The sequence below is a fragment of the Aegilops tauschii genome, chromosome 7 (assembly GCF_002575655.3).
Source record: "Aegilops tauschii subsp. strangulata cultivar AL8/78 chromosome 7, Aet v6.0, whole genome shotgun sequence".
NCBI classification, from domain to species: domain Eukaryota; kingdom Viridiplantae; phylum Streptophyta; class Magnoliopsida; order Poales; family Poaceae; genus Aegilops; species Aegilops tauschii.
Window position 1 is genome coordinate 62,085,442 of NC_053041.3, and position 16,754 is coordinate 62,102,195.

Genomic DNA, 16,754 nt, shown 5'->3' on the forward strand with positions numbered 1-16,754 from the left:
AAGGGGGAGGCAGCCGGCCAAGGGGAGAGGCGCGCCAAAGGGGGGAGTCCTACTCCCACCGGGAGTAGGACTCCTCCTTTCCTTGTGGGAGTAGGAGAAGGGAAGGGGGAAGGAGAAAGAAGGAAGGGGGCGCCCCCCTCCCTAGTCCAATTCGGACTAGCCCATGGGGAGGGGTGCGGCCACCCTTTGGGGTCTTTCTCTCCTTTCCCGTATGGCCCATTAAGGCCCAATACGAATTCCTGTAACTCACCGGTACTCCGAAAAATACCCGAATCACTCGGAACCTTTCCGAAGTCCGAATATAGTCGTCCAATATATCGATCTTTACGTCTCGACCATTTCGAGACTCCTCGTCATGTCCCCGATCTCATCCGGGACTCCGAACTCCTTTGGTACATCAAAACTCAATAAAACTGTCATCGTAACGTTAAGCGTGCGGACCCTTCGGGTTCGAGAACTATGTAGACATGACCGAGACACCTCTCCGGTCAATAACCAATAGCGGGACCTGGATGCCCATATTGGCTCCCACATATTCTACGAAGATCTTTATCGGTCAGACCGCATAACAACATACGTTGTTCCCTTTGTCATCGGTATGTTACTTGCCCGAGATTCGATCGTCGGTATCTCGATACCTAGTTCAATCTCGTTACCGGCAAGTCTCTTTACTCGTTCCGTAATACATCATCCCGCAACTAACTCATTAGTCACAATGCTTGCAAGGCTTATAGTGATGTGCATTACCGAGTGGGCCCAGAGATACCTCTCCGACAATCGGAGTGAAAAATCCTAATCTCGAAATACGCCAACCCAACAAGTACCATTGGAGACACCTGTAGAGCACCTTTATAATCACCCATTTACGTTGTGACGTTTGGTAGCACACAAAGTGTTCCTCCGGTAAATGGGAGTTGCATAATCTCATAGTCATAGGAACATGTATAAATCATGAACGAAAGCAATAGCAACATACTAAACGATCGAGTGCTAAGCTAACGGAATGGGTCAAGTCAATCACGTCATTCTCCTAATGAGGTGATCCCGTTAATCAAATGACAACTCATGTCTATGGCTAGGAAACATAACCATCTTTGATTTAACGAGCTAGTCAAGTAGAGGCATACTAGTGACACTCTGTTTGTCTATGTATTCACACATGTATTATGTTTCCGGTTAATACAATTCTAGCATGAATAATAAACATTTATCATGATACAAGGAAATATATAATACTTTATTATTGCCTCTAGGGCATATTTCCTTCAGGGAGTTCCGCCGCCGCAAGCCTCTGTAGCCACCAAAAACCAATCGGGACCCTGTTCCGGCACCCAGCCGGAGGGGGGAATCCCTCACCGGTGGCCATCTTCATCATCCCTGTGCTCTCCATGACGAGGAGGGAGTAGTTCACCCTCGGGGCTGAGGGTATGTACTAGTAGCTATGTGTTTGATCTCTCTCTCTCTCTCTCTCTCTCTCGTGTTCTTGATTTGGCACGATCTTGATGTATCGAGAGCTTTGCTATTATAGTTGGATCTTATGATGTTTCTCCCCCTCTACTCTCTTGTAATGGATTGAGTTTTCCCTTTGAAGTTATCTTATCGGATTGAGTCTTTAAGAATTTGAAAACACTTGATGTATGTCTTGCATGTGCTTATCTGTGGTGACAATGGGATATTCACGTGATCTACTTGATGTATGTTTTGGTGATCAACTTGCGGGTTCAGTGAGCTTGTGAACTTATGCATAGGGGTTGGCACACGTTTTTGTCTTGAATCTCCGGTAGAAACTTTGGGGCACTCTTTGAAGTACTTTGTGTTGGTTTGAATAGATGAATCTGAGATTGTGTGATGCATATCGTATAATCATACCCACGGATACTTGAGGTGACATTGGAGTATCTAGGTGACATTCGGGTTTTGGTTGATTTGTGTCTTAAGGTGTTATTCTAGTACAAACTCTAGGATAGATCGAACGGAAAGAATAGCTTCGTGTTATTTTACTACGGACTCTTGAATTGATCGATCAGAAAGGATAACTTTGAGGTGGTTTCGTACCCTACAATAATCTCTTCGTTTGTTCTCCTATATTAGTGACTTTGGAGTGACTCATTGTTGCATGTTGAGGGATTGTTATATGATCTAATTATGGTATTATTGTTGAGAGAACTTGCACTAGTGAAAGTATGAACCCCGGGCCTTGTTTCCTAGCATTGCAATACCATTTACGCTCACTTTTACCACTTGCTAACTTGCTGTTTTTATATTTTCATATTACAAAAACCTATATCTACCATCCATATTGCACTTGTATCACCATCTCTTCGTCGAACTAGTGCACCTATACAATTTACCATTGTATTGGGTGTGTTGGGGACACAAGAGACTCTTTGTTATTTGGTTGCAGGGTTGCTTGAGAGTGATCATCTTCATCCTACGCCTCCCATGGATTGATAAACCTTAGGTCATCCACTTGAGGGAAATTTGCTACTATCCTACAAACCTTTGCACTTGGAGGCCCAACAACGTCTACAAGAAGAAGGTTGTGTAGTAGACATCAAGCTCTTTCCTGGCGCCGTTGCCGGGGAGGCTAGGTAAGCGGTACTAACACCCCGTCAACTAAGCTCTTTTCTGGCACCTTTGCCGGAGAGGTTAGTGCTTGAAGGTATATCTTTAGATCTTGCAATCGAATCTTTTTGTTTCTTGTTTTATCACTAGTTTAGTTTATAAAAGAAAACTACAAAAAATGGAATTGAGGATGCCTCATATGCTTCATCTTTTTAATGTCTTTCATGAAAATAAGAATTCCGATAATTGTGCTCAAGTGCTAGAAGAAGAATGCATTAGAATGTTTGGCACTAAATATTTGAATGATGAGCATGATTGCAATGTTGTTAGTATGAATGATGCTAATGATATGCAAAGCCACAAGCTTGGGGAAGCTATGTTTGACGAAGATGATATTTTTTGCCCCCCAAGTTTTGATGAGCAAATTTATTATGATGAAAGCATGCCTCCTATTTATGATGATGAAAGTGGATTTGGAGAGGTCATGACTTTATTTAGTGATGAATCCACTATTTCGGAAGAGGTTCCAATTGATTATGAGAACAAAGTTGCTATCTATGATGATTATTGTGATGACATGTATGCTATAAAGAATAATGATAACCATGAAACTTGTCATCATGATTTTAATTTACAATTGGATTATGCCTCACATGATCGTTATTTTGTTGAGTTTGCTCCCACTACTATTCACGAGAAGAAGTTTGCTTATGTGGAGAGTAATAAAAATTCTATGCTTGTGGCTCATGAAAAGAATGCTTTATATGATAGTTATATTGTTGAATTCATTCATGATGCTACTGAAAATTATTATGAGGGAGGAATATATGCTTGTAGGAATTGCAATAATATCAAGTTTCCTCTCTATGTGCTTAAAGTTTTAAAGTTATGCTTGTTTTGCCTTCCTATGCTAGTTGATTAATGTTCCCATAAGTTGTTTGCTAACAAAATCCCTATGGATAGGAAGTGGGTTAGACTTAAATGTGTTAGTGATATGCTTCATGATGCTCTTTTTATGTTTCAATTCTTATCTTTTATGCGAGCATCATTGAAATCATCATGCCTAGCTAAAAGGCATTAAAGAAAAGCTCTTGTTGGGAGACAACCCAATATTTAACCCTACTGTTTTTGTGTGTTCACATGATTAAGTTACTGTAGTAATCATGTTTATAGCTTTTGTTTCAATAAAGTGCCAAGTAGAACCTTTGGGAAGACTTGGGTGAAAGTTAATGCGATCTTGCTGTAAAAAACAGAAACTTTGCGCTCACGAGATTAGCTGTCATTTTTTACAGAAGAGTGCTTTTACGTTGGTTCTTTTTGAAGAAGATTGATAGACAAATTCCTCATGTCCACCAATTTATTCAGAATTTTTGGAGTTACAGAAGTATTCGAATGATACAGATTACTACAGACTGTTCTGTTTTTGACAGATTCTGTTTTCTATGTGTCGTTTGCTTATTTTGATGAATCTATGAGTAATATCGGAGGGTATGAACCATAGAGAAGTTGGAATACAGTAGGTTTAACACCAATTAAATAAAGAATGAGTTCATTACAGTACCTTAAAGTGGTGGTTTATTTTCTTATACTAACGGAGCTCATGAGATTTTCTGTTGAAGTTTTGTGTTGTGAAGTTTTCAAGTTTTGGGTAAAGATTTGATGGATTTTGGAATAAGGAGTGGCAAGAGCCTAAGCTTGGGGATGCCCAAGGCACCCCAAGGTAAAATTAAAGGACAACCAAAAGCCTAAGCTTGGGGATGCCCCGGAAGGCATCCCCTCTTTCGTCTACGTATATCGGTAACTTTACTTGAGGCTATATTTTTATTCACCACATGATATGTGTTTTGCTTGGAGCATCATTTTATTTTATTTTGTTTTGCTTGATGTTTGAATAAAATCCCAAGATCTGAAATTCTTAAATTTTAGAGAGTCTTCACATAGTTACATAATTATTCAACTACTCGTTGATCTTCACTTATATCTTTTGGAGTAGTTTGTCGTTTGCTCTAGTGCTTCACTTATATCTTTTAGAGCATGACGGTAGTTTTATTTTGAAGAAATAGATGAACTCTCATGCTTCACTTATATTATTTTGAGAGTATTTTAGAACAGCATGGTAATTTGCTTTGGTTATAAAACTAGTCCTAGTATGATGGGCATCCAAGATGGGTATAATAAAAACTTTCATATAAAGTGCATTGAATACTATGAGAAGTTTGATGCTTGATGATTGTTTTGAGATATGAAGATGGTGATATTAGGGTCATGCTAGTTGAGTAATTATGAATTTGAGAAATACTTGTGTTGAGGTTTGCAAGTCCCGTAGCATGCATGTATGGTAACCGTTGTGTAACAAATTTGAAGCATGAGGTGTTTCTTTGATTGTATTCCTTATGAGTGGCGGTCGGGGACGAGCGATGGTCTTTCCTAGCAATCTATCCCCCTAGGAGCATGCGCGTAGTACTTGGTTTTGATGAATTGTAGATTTTTGTAATAAGTATGTGAGTTCTTTATGACTAATGTTGAGTCCATGGATTATACGCACTCTCACCCTTCCACCATTGCTAGCCTCTCTAGTACCGCGCAACTTTCGCTGGTACCATAAACCCACCATTTGCCTTCCTTAAAACAGCCACCATACCTACCTATTATGGCATTTCCATAGCCATTCCGAGATATATTGCCATGCAACTTTCCACCGTTCCGTTTATTATGACACGCTTCATCATTGTCATATTGCCTTACATGATCATGTAGTTGACACCGTATTTGTGGCAAGGCCACCATTCATAATTTTTCATACATGTCACTCTTGATTCATTGCCCATCCCGGTACACCGCCGGAGGCACTCATATAGAGTCATATTTTGTTCTAGTATCGAGTTGTAATCCTTGAGTTGTAAAGAAATACAAGTGTGATGATCATCATTATTAGAGCATTGTCTTGTGTGAGGAAAAATAAAGAGAAAGGACAAAAAATAGAAGGCCCAAAAAATGAGAGAAAAAGAGAGAAGGGGCAATGCTACTATCCTTTTTTCACACTTGTGCTTCAAAGTAGCACCATGGTCTTCATGATAGAGAGTCTCTTATTTTGTCACTTTCATATACTAGTGGGAATTTTCGTTATAGAACTTGGCTTATATATTCCAACAATGGGCTTCCTCGAAATGCCCTAGGTCTTCATGAGCAAGCAAGTTGGATGCACACCCACTTAGTTTCTTTTGTTGAACTTTCATACATTTATAGCTCTAGTGCATCCGTTACATGGCAATCCCTACTAACTCACATTGATATTTATTGATGGGCATCTCCATAGCCCATTAATACGCCTAGTTGATGTGAGACCATCTTCCTCTTTTTGTCTTCTCCACAACCACCATTCTATTCCACCTATAGTGCTATGTCCATGGCTCACGCTCATGTATTGCGTGAAAGTTGAAAAAGTTTGAGAATACTAAAGTATGAAACAATTGCTTGGCTTGTCATCGGGGTTGTGCATGATTTGAACATTTTGTGTGACGAAGATGGAGCATAGCCAAACTATATGATTTTGTAGGGATGAACTTTCTTTGGCCATGTTATTTTGAGAAGACATGATTACTTTGTTAGTATGCTTGAAGTATTATTATTTTTATGTCAATATTAAACTTTTGTCTTGAATCTTTCGAATCTAAACATTCATGCCACAATAAAGAAGATTACATTGATAAATATGTTAGGTAGCATTCCACATCGAAAATTCTGTTTTTATCATTTACCTACTCGAGGACGAGCAGGAATTAAGCTTGGCGATGCTGATACGTCTCCAACGTATCTATAATTTTTGATGTATTCATGCCATGTTTATAATATTTTTACATGATTTTGGTATGATTTGGTTATAACTAACCCGGACTGACGCTGTTTTCAGCAGAACTACCATGGTGTTGTTTTTGTGCAGAAATAAAAGTTCTCGAAATGCGCTGAAAATCAACGGAGATTTTTTCTGGAAAATATAAAAAATACTGGAACGAAGAGTTACCGGAGGGGAGTCCCGTGGGCCCCACGAGGGTGGAGGGCGCACCCACCCCCCTAGGGTGCGCCCCTGTGCCTCGTGGACTCTCCGTGGGCCCCCCTGACTTGTTCTCGACGCCAACCTCTCTTATAAATCCCCAAACCTCCAGAAAATAACCTAGACCGGGAGTTCCGCCGCTGCAAGCCTATGTAGCCACCAAAAACCAATCGGGAACCTATTTCGGCACCCTGCCGGAGGGGGGAATCCCTCACCGGTGGCCATCTTCATCATCCCGGCGCTCTCCATGACGAGGAGGGAGTAGTTCACCCTCGAGGCTGAGGGTATGTACTAGTAGCGATGTGTTTGATCTCTCTCTCTCTCTCTCTCTCTCTCGTGTTCTTGATTTGGCACGATCTTGATGTATCGTGAGCTTTGCTATTATAGTTGGATCTTATGATGTTTCTCCCCCTCTACTCTCTTGTAATGGATTGATTTTTCCCTTTGAAGTTATCTTATCGGATTGAGTCTTTAAGGATTTGAGAACACTTGATGTATGTCTTGCATGTGCTTATGTGTGGTGACAATGGGATATTCACGTGATCTACTTGATGTATGTTTTGGTGATCAACTTGCGGGTTCAGTGACCTTGTGAACTTATGCATAGGGGTTGGCACACGTTTTCGTCTTGAATCTCCGGTAGAAACTTTGGGGCACTCTTTGAAGTACTTTGTGTTGGTTTGAATAGATGAATCTGAGATTGTGTGATGCATATCGTATAATCATACCCACGGATACTTGAGGTGACATTGGAGTATCTAGGTGACATTAGGGTTTTGGTTGATTTGTGTCTTAAGGTGTTATTCTAGTACGAACTCTAGGATAGATCGAACGGAAAGAATAGCTTCATGTTATTTTACTACGGACTCTTGAATAGATCGATCAGAAAGGATAACTTTGAGGTGGTTTCGTACCCTACAATACTCTCTTCGTATGTTCTCCTCTATTAGTGACTTTGGAGTGACTCTTTGTTGCATGTTGAGGGATTGTTATATGATCTAATCATGCTATTATAGTTGAGAGAACTTGCACTAGTGAAAGTATGAACCCTAGGCCTCTTTTCCTAGCATTGAAATACCATTTACGCTCACTTTTACCACTTGCTACCTTCCTGTTTTTATATTTTCATATGATGAAAACCTATATCTACCATCCATATTGCACTTGTATCACCATCTCTTCGCCGAACTAGTGCACCTATACAATTTACCATTGTATTGGGTGTGTTGGGGACACAAGAGACTCTTTGTTATTTGGTTGCAGGGTTGCTTGAGAGAGACCATCTTCATCCTACGCCTCCCACAGATTGATAAACCTTAGGTCATCCACTTGAGGGAAATTTGCTACTGTCCTACAAACCTCTGCACTTGGAGGCCCAACAACATCTACAAGAAGAAGGTTGTGTAGTAGACATCAAGCATGTGTAGATATGGCCTCGGAACACTGAGACCGAAAGGTCGAACGTGAATCATATAGTAGATATGATCAACATAGAGATGTTCACCATTAAAAACTACTCCATCTCACGTGATGATCGGACATGGTTTAGTTGATATGGATCACGTGATCATTTAGATGACTAGAGGGATGTCTATCTAAGTGGGAGTTCTTAAGTAATATGATTAATTGAACTTTAATTTATCATGAACTTAGTACCTGATAGTTTTTGCATATGTATGTTGTTGTATATCAATGGCCCGTGCTACCGTTCCCTTGAATTTTAATGTGTTCTTAGATAAAGCTAAGTTGAAAGATGATGGTAGCAACTACACGGGCTGGGTCCGTAACTTGAGGATTATCCTCATTGCTGCATAGAAGAATTATGTCCTGGAACCACCGCTAGGTGCAAGACCCGCTGCAGGAGCAACTCCGGACGTTATGAACGCCTGGCAAAGCAAAGCACATGACTACTTGATAGTTCAGTGTGCCATGCTTTACGGCTTAGAATTGGGACTTCAAAGACGTTTTGAACGTCATGGAGCATATGAGATGTTCCAGGAGTTGAAGTTAATATTTCAAGAAAATGCCCGAGTTGAGAGATATGAAGTCTCCAACAAGTTCTATAGCTGCAAGATGGAGGAGAATAGTTTTGTCAGTGAACACATACTCATAATGTCTGGGTACCATAACCACTTGACTCAGCTGGGAGTTAATCTTCCTGATGATAGTGTCATTGATAAAGTTCTTCAATCACTGCCACCAAGCTATAAAAGCTTCTGGATGAACTATAATATGCAAGGGATGGAAAAGACAATTCCCGAGCTCTTCGCGATGCTAAAGGCTGCGGAGGTAGAAATCAAGAAGGAGCATCAAGTGTTGATGGTCAAGAAGACCACTAGTTTCAAGAAAAAGGGCAAAGGGAAGAAGGGGAACTTCAAGAAGAATAGCAAGCAAGTTGCTACTCTTGGGAAGAAGCCCAAGTCTGGACCTAAGCCTGAAACTGAGTGCTTCTACTGCAAAAGGACTGGTCACTGGAAGTAGAACTGCCCCAAGTATTTGGTGGATAAGAAGGATGGCAAAGTGAAAGGTATATTTGATATACATGTTGTTGATGTGTACCTTACTAATGCTCGTAGTAGCGCTTGGGTATTTGATACTGGTTCTATTGCTCCTATTTGCAACTCGAAACAGGGGCTACGGATTAAAGATTGGCTAAGGACGAGGTGACGATGCGCGTGGGAAATGGTTCCAAAGTCGATGTGATCGCCGTCGGCACGCTACCTCTACATCTACCTTCGGGATTAGTTTAGACCTGAATAATTGTTATTTGGTGCCAGCGTCAAGCATGAACATTATATCTGGATCTTGTTTGACGCGAGACAGTTATTCATTTAAATCAGAGAATAATGGTTGTTCTATTTATATGAGTAATACTTTTATGGTCATGCACCCTTGATGAGTGGTCCATTTTTGTTGATTCCCGATTGTAGTGATACACATATTCATAATATTGAAGCCAAAAGATGCAAAGTTAATAATGATAGTGCAACTTATTTGTGGCGCTGCCATTTAGGTCATATTGGTGTAAAGCGCATGAAGAAACTCCATGCTGATGGGCTTTTGGAATCACTTGATTATGAATCACTTGATACTTGCGAACCATGCCTCATGGGCAAGATGACTAAGACTCTGTTCTCCGGAACAATGGAGCGAGCAACTGACTTGTTGGAAATAATACATACTGAGTATGCGGTCCGATGAGTGTTGAGGCTCGCGGCGGGTATCGTTATTTTCTGACCTTCACACATGATTTGAGCCGATATGGGTATATCTACTTAATGAAACATAAGTCTAAAACATTTGAAAAGTTCAAAGAATTTCAGAGTGAAGTGGAAAATCATCGTAACAAGAAAATAAAATTTCTACGATCTGATCGTGGAGGTGAATATTTAAGTTATGAGTTTGGTCTTCATTTGAAACAATGTGGAATAGTTTCGCAACTCACGCCACCTGAAACACCACAGCGTAATGGTGTGTCCGAACGTTGTAACCGTACTTTATTAGATATGGTGCGGTCTATGATGTCTCTTACCGATTTACCGCTATCATTTTGGGTTATGCTTTAGAGACGGTTGCATTCACGTTAAATAGGGCACCATCTAAATCCGTTAAGACGACACCACATGAACTATGGTTTGGCAAGAAACCTAAGCTGTCGTTTCTTAAAGTTTGGAGCCGCGATGCTTACGTGAAAAAGCATCAACCTGATAAGAAAGCACATGCATATTATATTCATCAAAATCATCATGTGCAACGGTAAAAGGCAACCCATCAATATAATCCTTAACAAGGGCAAACTTCTCCAATATAGTGTAGTTGGAAGAATTCAAAAAGATAATAGGACTATCATGTGTGGGTGCAATAGCAACGATTTCATTCTTAATATAAGGAACTATAGCAAGTTCATCTCCATAAGCATAATTCATATTGGCATCTTAGCCACAAGCATAGCAAGCATCATCAAAAAGGGATATTTCAAATGAATCAACGGGATCATAGCAATTATCATAGCAATCATCCTTCGGTGAGAACGAAGGGACATTAAATAATGTATGAGTTGGAGGGTTACTCTCATTAGAAGGCGGGCACGGGTAGCTAATCCATTCTTCCTCCTTTTGTTCTTCGCTCTCCTCATCATCTTTTTCATCCAATGAGCTCACAGTTTCATCAATTCCTTCTTCCATAGACTCCTGCAAAATATTAGTTTCTTCTTGGACAGCGGAGACTTTCTCAATAAATTCATCAATATCGGAATTATATTTATAATTATCATAGCAATATTTAAGGATGGCAAAATTTTCAGGTCTATAAACATCATCATCAAAAGCTTCATATTTTTCAAACAAAGATTCAATTTCATAAGCACCCTTAAAAGCAACAAATTCTTCTATTTGTTCCACATCATAATAATCATATATACCATTGGCATAAGAAGCCAAGGTTTCATTATCATTAAATTCACATGAAAAGGGAAGATGTGGAGTGTTCATCCTAGAGCAACAAGTATAATCATATCTCAAGCATAGCTCCCGAGCATACCAATGCAACATATGAATTTGATGCCATAACAATTTTCCCTTATGAGTCAAGCGATAATCCCTAAAGTATTCACGTTGATCTAACGTTACTCCCATTATATAGTTGAATGAGGTTTTCTCAGGATTATCAAAGTAGTGCATAATATCTTTTGCATAACGAGCATCGAGGGTTTTAGGAGGTTCTCCATCTCCATGAGTAGCAAGTACATCTAATTTTTTTGGTGTTTCTTGTTCCATATCCATAACTAAAGATAGAGAACAACTTAGAACAGGAAACAAAAACTACTTAGTGATAAAGCAAACAAGCACACACGAGAATATTCACCCCACGCTATTGCTCCCCGGCAACGGCGCTAGAAAAAGGGTCTTGATTACCCACAGGTATAGGGGATCGTTTGTAGCCTTCTTCGATAAATAAGAGTGTAGAATCCAACGAGGAGCTAAAGGTAGAACAAATATTCCCTCAAGTTCTATCGACCACCGATACAACTCTACGCACGCTTGACGTTCGCTTTACCTAGAACAAGTATGAAACTAGAAGTACTTTGTAGGTGTGATAGGATAGGTTTGCAAGATAATAAAAAGCATGTAAATAAAATCTAGGGGTTGTTTAGATAAAAACACAACTAAGTTAGTTTTAGTAGAGAGTTTTTGTCAACAAGAAAGTTATTTGTCCCTAGGCGATCGAACAAGTACCGGTAATCATTCTTGTAATTTTATATAAGGGAGAGGCATGAGCTAACATACTTTCTCTACTTGGATCATATGCACTTATGATTGGACCCCTAGCAAGCATCTGCAACTACTAAAGATCATTAAGGTCGTGAAACCCAACCATAGCATTAAGTATCAAGTCATCTTTACTTCCATACGCCATAACCCACCTATCCGCGTTTGGGCTGCTGTCATCCCCCGCAACACTGACAATAAGCAAACCATGAACATATTGCAACACCCTACAGCGGGGGGCCCTCACGTTTGCGCGAGACGGAGGGCACCGTAGGACAGCACCATAAATTAAGGATAGTAAAACTGAGCCTAAACCGAGCTCTCTCAGGGTAGCGTTTTCGGCCGTCCGTTTTCATGATCTCGGAGTTTCTGGCCGTCACATCTCGTGTGAAAAACGTTTTGTCCCGCAATGTCTGTAATCGGGCCCAGCTATCCTGTGGGCTGCTCCTCCAGAAGCCGAAACGAAGCCTATGGTAGTTTGGGCCGTCCGCGAGCGGCAAGCCCATTTGAGCGCTAAAATATACAACCCATTTAACGAAGGCCTCTGGTGGTTTGGGTCTCCTTGTCCCTACAAAAACTTCTCAGTCCAGACTCTAGAGGGATGCGAGGGAGGGAGGGACGCGGAGAGAGGAGATGTGCGAGGGGATCCAGCGCCACCGAGCCAGCCGAGGCGCGCGAGGGCCGAGGGGAGCCGACGCGAGCGACCGGATCCACGTCGGCGCGCGGGGGGGGGGGGGGGGGGGGGGGGTGGTCACGGAGAGAAGAGGCGCGCGAGGGGATCCAGCGCCGTGGGCGATAATGATCGGCGCCTCATCTGTCGGAAACTGCTCGCAATCATACCTCAGATTCTTAGCGCGCATTCATGCCGATTGATGTGCCAATCCTTTCCGCTGCCGAGCGGTACCTGTATATATGCTACCTTCCTCCTCTGGTACTTTTCACTCTCCCTCTCTACGCCGGCAGCAAAACATCTTTCAAGATCATGCCGGGTAGGGTTCCCTATATCTCCTTGTATTGCTTTTCAGTTCATGTATGATTCATTATTGCACGAAGCAATTACATTTTCCTGGTGTCCTCTCATACCAAAAATTTGTGCGTACAGGTGATGTTCATGCTAGCGGTGCTGGATTGATTTCATTTTGGAGCTTCGTACTGGAATTTTTTGGTGTTGGTAATCTCAAATCTTTTGGACAGTTAACACCAATATTTTTATGCCGCACGATTGCTTACATTACATCTTCCCTGTTGATGCTCCACTACTTTTAGTTTCACTGGAGATTTCCATGCTCTTTGTACTTGCGCCTCTTGAAGATGGGGCATATCCTTCCTTTTGTTTAGACAAAGTGTCAGTATGTGTTTTCCTTTTGATGTTCAGAAGCAGAGGCCGATTGTGCTTCTGAACTAGCAGTGTCTAAGGCCAATATGTCGCTGTTACATACAGACCTACCAGGTTCATTGGAGTTCTGCTTGATGGAACTTTCTGTTTGCTTCCACTTTTTCACTATTATCTTTTGTGCGTGGGTTTTCTGAAGCTCCCAGAAAAGTGACACCACTAGCCTTTCGTGCAATAATTTTTCTTATAATCTTGCCATATTTTGGAGGCAGAGGTTTTCCCTTACTATACATTACACATGTTGGGAAATACCAATCTGCATTAGACATGCCTTCATTCCCATCCGGCTGAAGGCAATTTAAGTGTATACCTCTCTTGCAAGCATCACAACAGTGGTGAATGTTTTACATGTTTGACAGTCCAGCCGAGCATGCATATACTCACTTGATGGTAGCATCCAGCTAGGATGATTGGCAGTTGAACGAGAAGCAGTATTTCTGTTGAACAAATGTTGCTGCTCCCGGTGGAACTTCATCTCCTATAATAGTGTTTCCGTTGACAGGTTGAGTCATAGGTGCCTTCTTTTCCTGAGACTTCAGTGTTACTCTGTTGCTTGTTCTTAAAAAAAAGATTCCTGGCGTTCCTTCCATCACATTAGAGTACACATGCTCTCGCTCCGTGGCCAGTCATGTAGAACTGGCCTCACCACTGTAAGATCTATGTCACAAGTTACAAGCGAGTTTGTATGTTCTCTCCATTATTGCTTTATCCTGGTTTACATTATCAGCATCCTCACTTCTCTTCTTGTCTTTGTCCTTCTTAAAAAATGTCTTCAGCATGATTAATTGAAGCGTGTAAAATATATAAAATTATCGTCCGCACAATAAAAATTGTTCTTTGTCAGCAAAATGTTTAAAAGGGTGGTTTCAGTTTGATATAAAAGTTCATGCCTCATCTTACATGGAATTTTGTCATGGTGATTTAACCAATAAACTTAATATATGTACTAATTTATGTTATGCTTTATGTAGTTTGGTTGCATTTTGCTATGATAGACCTTGACTTCGGGTGGACGTAATGGAAAATGCCCAACTATCTTACTGCTTAATAAATACATCCACAAGTTTATGGAGAATTAAGCTAATAGACATGTCAGTGTTTATCTGCCGTAACTTTCTTTGGTGTCGTGGGTTGCATTGAAACTTTGCTACTGCTTGTGGTGTAGGTATTTCTCTATATTTCAGAATCATGCTTGAAGCTCCATAGAGGTAGATGAAAGAACGTCTATTCATCTTGAGAGTTTCCGGCAACCCAAATATACTAGAAGGCAGAATCATTTATGTAAAATGAGTTCATTATGTAGTCGATTAGGATTAGGAGTGGAACATTGCGTGCACAAACAATTATATTGTATATTTTCATTATCTTGTTTGACTTCCAGGTATGGAGGTGAGCACACGACATTTTCCTATGGCTTGTTGGCTTTCGCTTCGTGATTTTTTTCATCCGCTGCTGACCATATCCATTTATTGAGAGCTTGGAAACATCAGATCATGTACTTTTCCATTTCCACTATTCACCCAGTAAATTATTTCTTACACCGAGGATTCTGTAATCAAACACAACTAATCATATCGCACTTGATGAACTGAGCCCTGCCATTTGGTTGAATGCAAACACATATCTTAAATACCTATGGTGCAGGCTTATGATGGATTATGGTACTGGCCACGCCATTTTGGTGAATGGCAAAAGTGGAGTTGGAATACATAAAGATGTAAAGAAAGGTGCCAATGCAAAAAAATAAAATTAGAAATACTTATGCACTATCTTGCTTCTATGTGGCTGGGCAAAGCTGAATGTGTCGATGATAATTGAACAAGTGCTGGAGGCGAGCATGTTTCATTACTACTTTTGTGTCACCAGTTACTTTTTCATTTTTCTTCCACCAGCGTTGAAATAGTGGATATGTGGACTATGGACTATCTTCTGGGAATATACTCCCTCTGTATCATCACAAGATACGACGTGTTTTGACACTATCATTGTGTAAAAAAATGTCTTATATTTTAATACAGAGAAATATTAACGAACTTAGCACTCTTCCAGACTGGCTTAAATTAGATAGTATGGTATGCTTTACATTTGGTTTTAGAAATTAGTGTGTGTCTATATAACTTAATACTCACATATTGGATTGCTATTCTAGCATCATACGAGACAAAGGGAAGTGATGTTTTATATGCAAAGAAAGTTGAACGATGGATATCAATTCGGGCAAAAGAATGTTTATTCTTATGCCTTTTGAGATGGAGATCTATCTATAGCATCTTCTCCATTAATTACCAGTTCCTTAAAATTCAAGAAACTTGGTTACTATATTTCATCCCACCAATAACAATCATTCTATTGAAAAAATGGACGGGCGCAGCAACGCGCGCCATCAACGATCTAGTAAAATATACAATCATACCAACCAAGATCACGATTAACCCATAGGACAAAACGGATCTACTTAAACATCATAGGATAACCATAGATCATTGGGAAATAATATATGGAGTTGAGCACCATGTTTAAGTAGAGATTACAGCGGGGGGAAGAGGTTTTACACCACTGCATAGAGGGGGAGAAAGTTGGTGTTGACGGTAGCAAGATTGTTGATGTAGATCGCCGTCCCGATCGTTGCCCCGGTGGCAATCCGGCGCCACCGGAAGCGAGGGGGAGAGAGCCCCCCTACTTCTTCTTCTCCATCCTTGGCCTCCCCCCTAGATGGGGATGAGAGTTCCCCCTCTGGTCCTTGGTCTCCATGGCGCCGGAGGGGAGGGAGCCCCTCCGAGATTGGATCTCCCTCTCTGTTCTCTTCTGTTTCGCGCTCCCCTGATCTGGCCGAAAACCGTTTCTTATATTCCGGGAGATCCGTAACTCCGATTGCGCTGATATTTTAACACGAATTTTTTTTCCGGATATAAGCTTCCTTGCGCCCGAAGTAGAGCTCCAACCGACGTTCAAGGAGGGCACAATCCACCACCGCGCGCCAGGGGCCTCTGGCGTGCCCTGGTGTCTTGTGGGGCTGTGTGGGCCTCCGTTTGCGGTGATTCCAACTCCCAAAAATCAGAAATATTCCAAAATAATTCTCCGTGAAATTTTATTGCATTTGGACTTCGTTTGTTATGGATACTCTGCGATACAAAAAACATGCAGAAAACAGGAACTGGCACTAGGCACTAGATCAATAGGTTAGTCCAATAAATCATATATAAAGTTGCCAAAACATGTGAAAGTTGAATAATATTGGCATGAAACAATCAAAAATTATAGATACGACGGAGACGTATCACTAACCATAGACATGTGTTCTCATTTGATAACGGGGTCACATCATTAGGAGAATGATGTGATGGACAAGACCCACCCGTCAGCTTAGCATAATGAGTGTTCAGTTTAATGCTATTGCTTTCTTCATGTCAAATACTTACTCCTTCGACTATGAGATTATGCAACTCCCGGATACCGGAGGAATACCTTGTGTGCTATC

General features: G+C 40.9%; 1 long non-coding RNA gene across 1 annotated transcript; it reads left to right on the forward strand.

Annotated features, from left to right (window-relative positions):
* The first annotated feature begins 12,643 nt into the window (after nt 1–12,643).
* LOC120968842 (uncharacterized) lies at nt 12,644–14,677 on the forward strand. The gene is made up of 2 exons (XR_005763193.2): nt 12,644–12,872; nt 12,986–14,677. It is a non-coding gene; the product is annotated as an uncharacterized lncRNA (long non-coding RNA).
* Nucleotides 14,678–16,754: the final 2,077 nt, after the last annotated feature.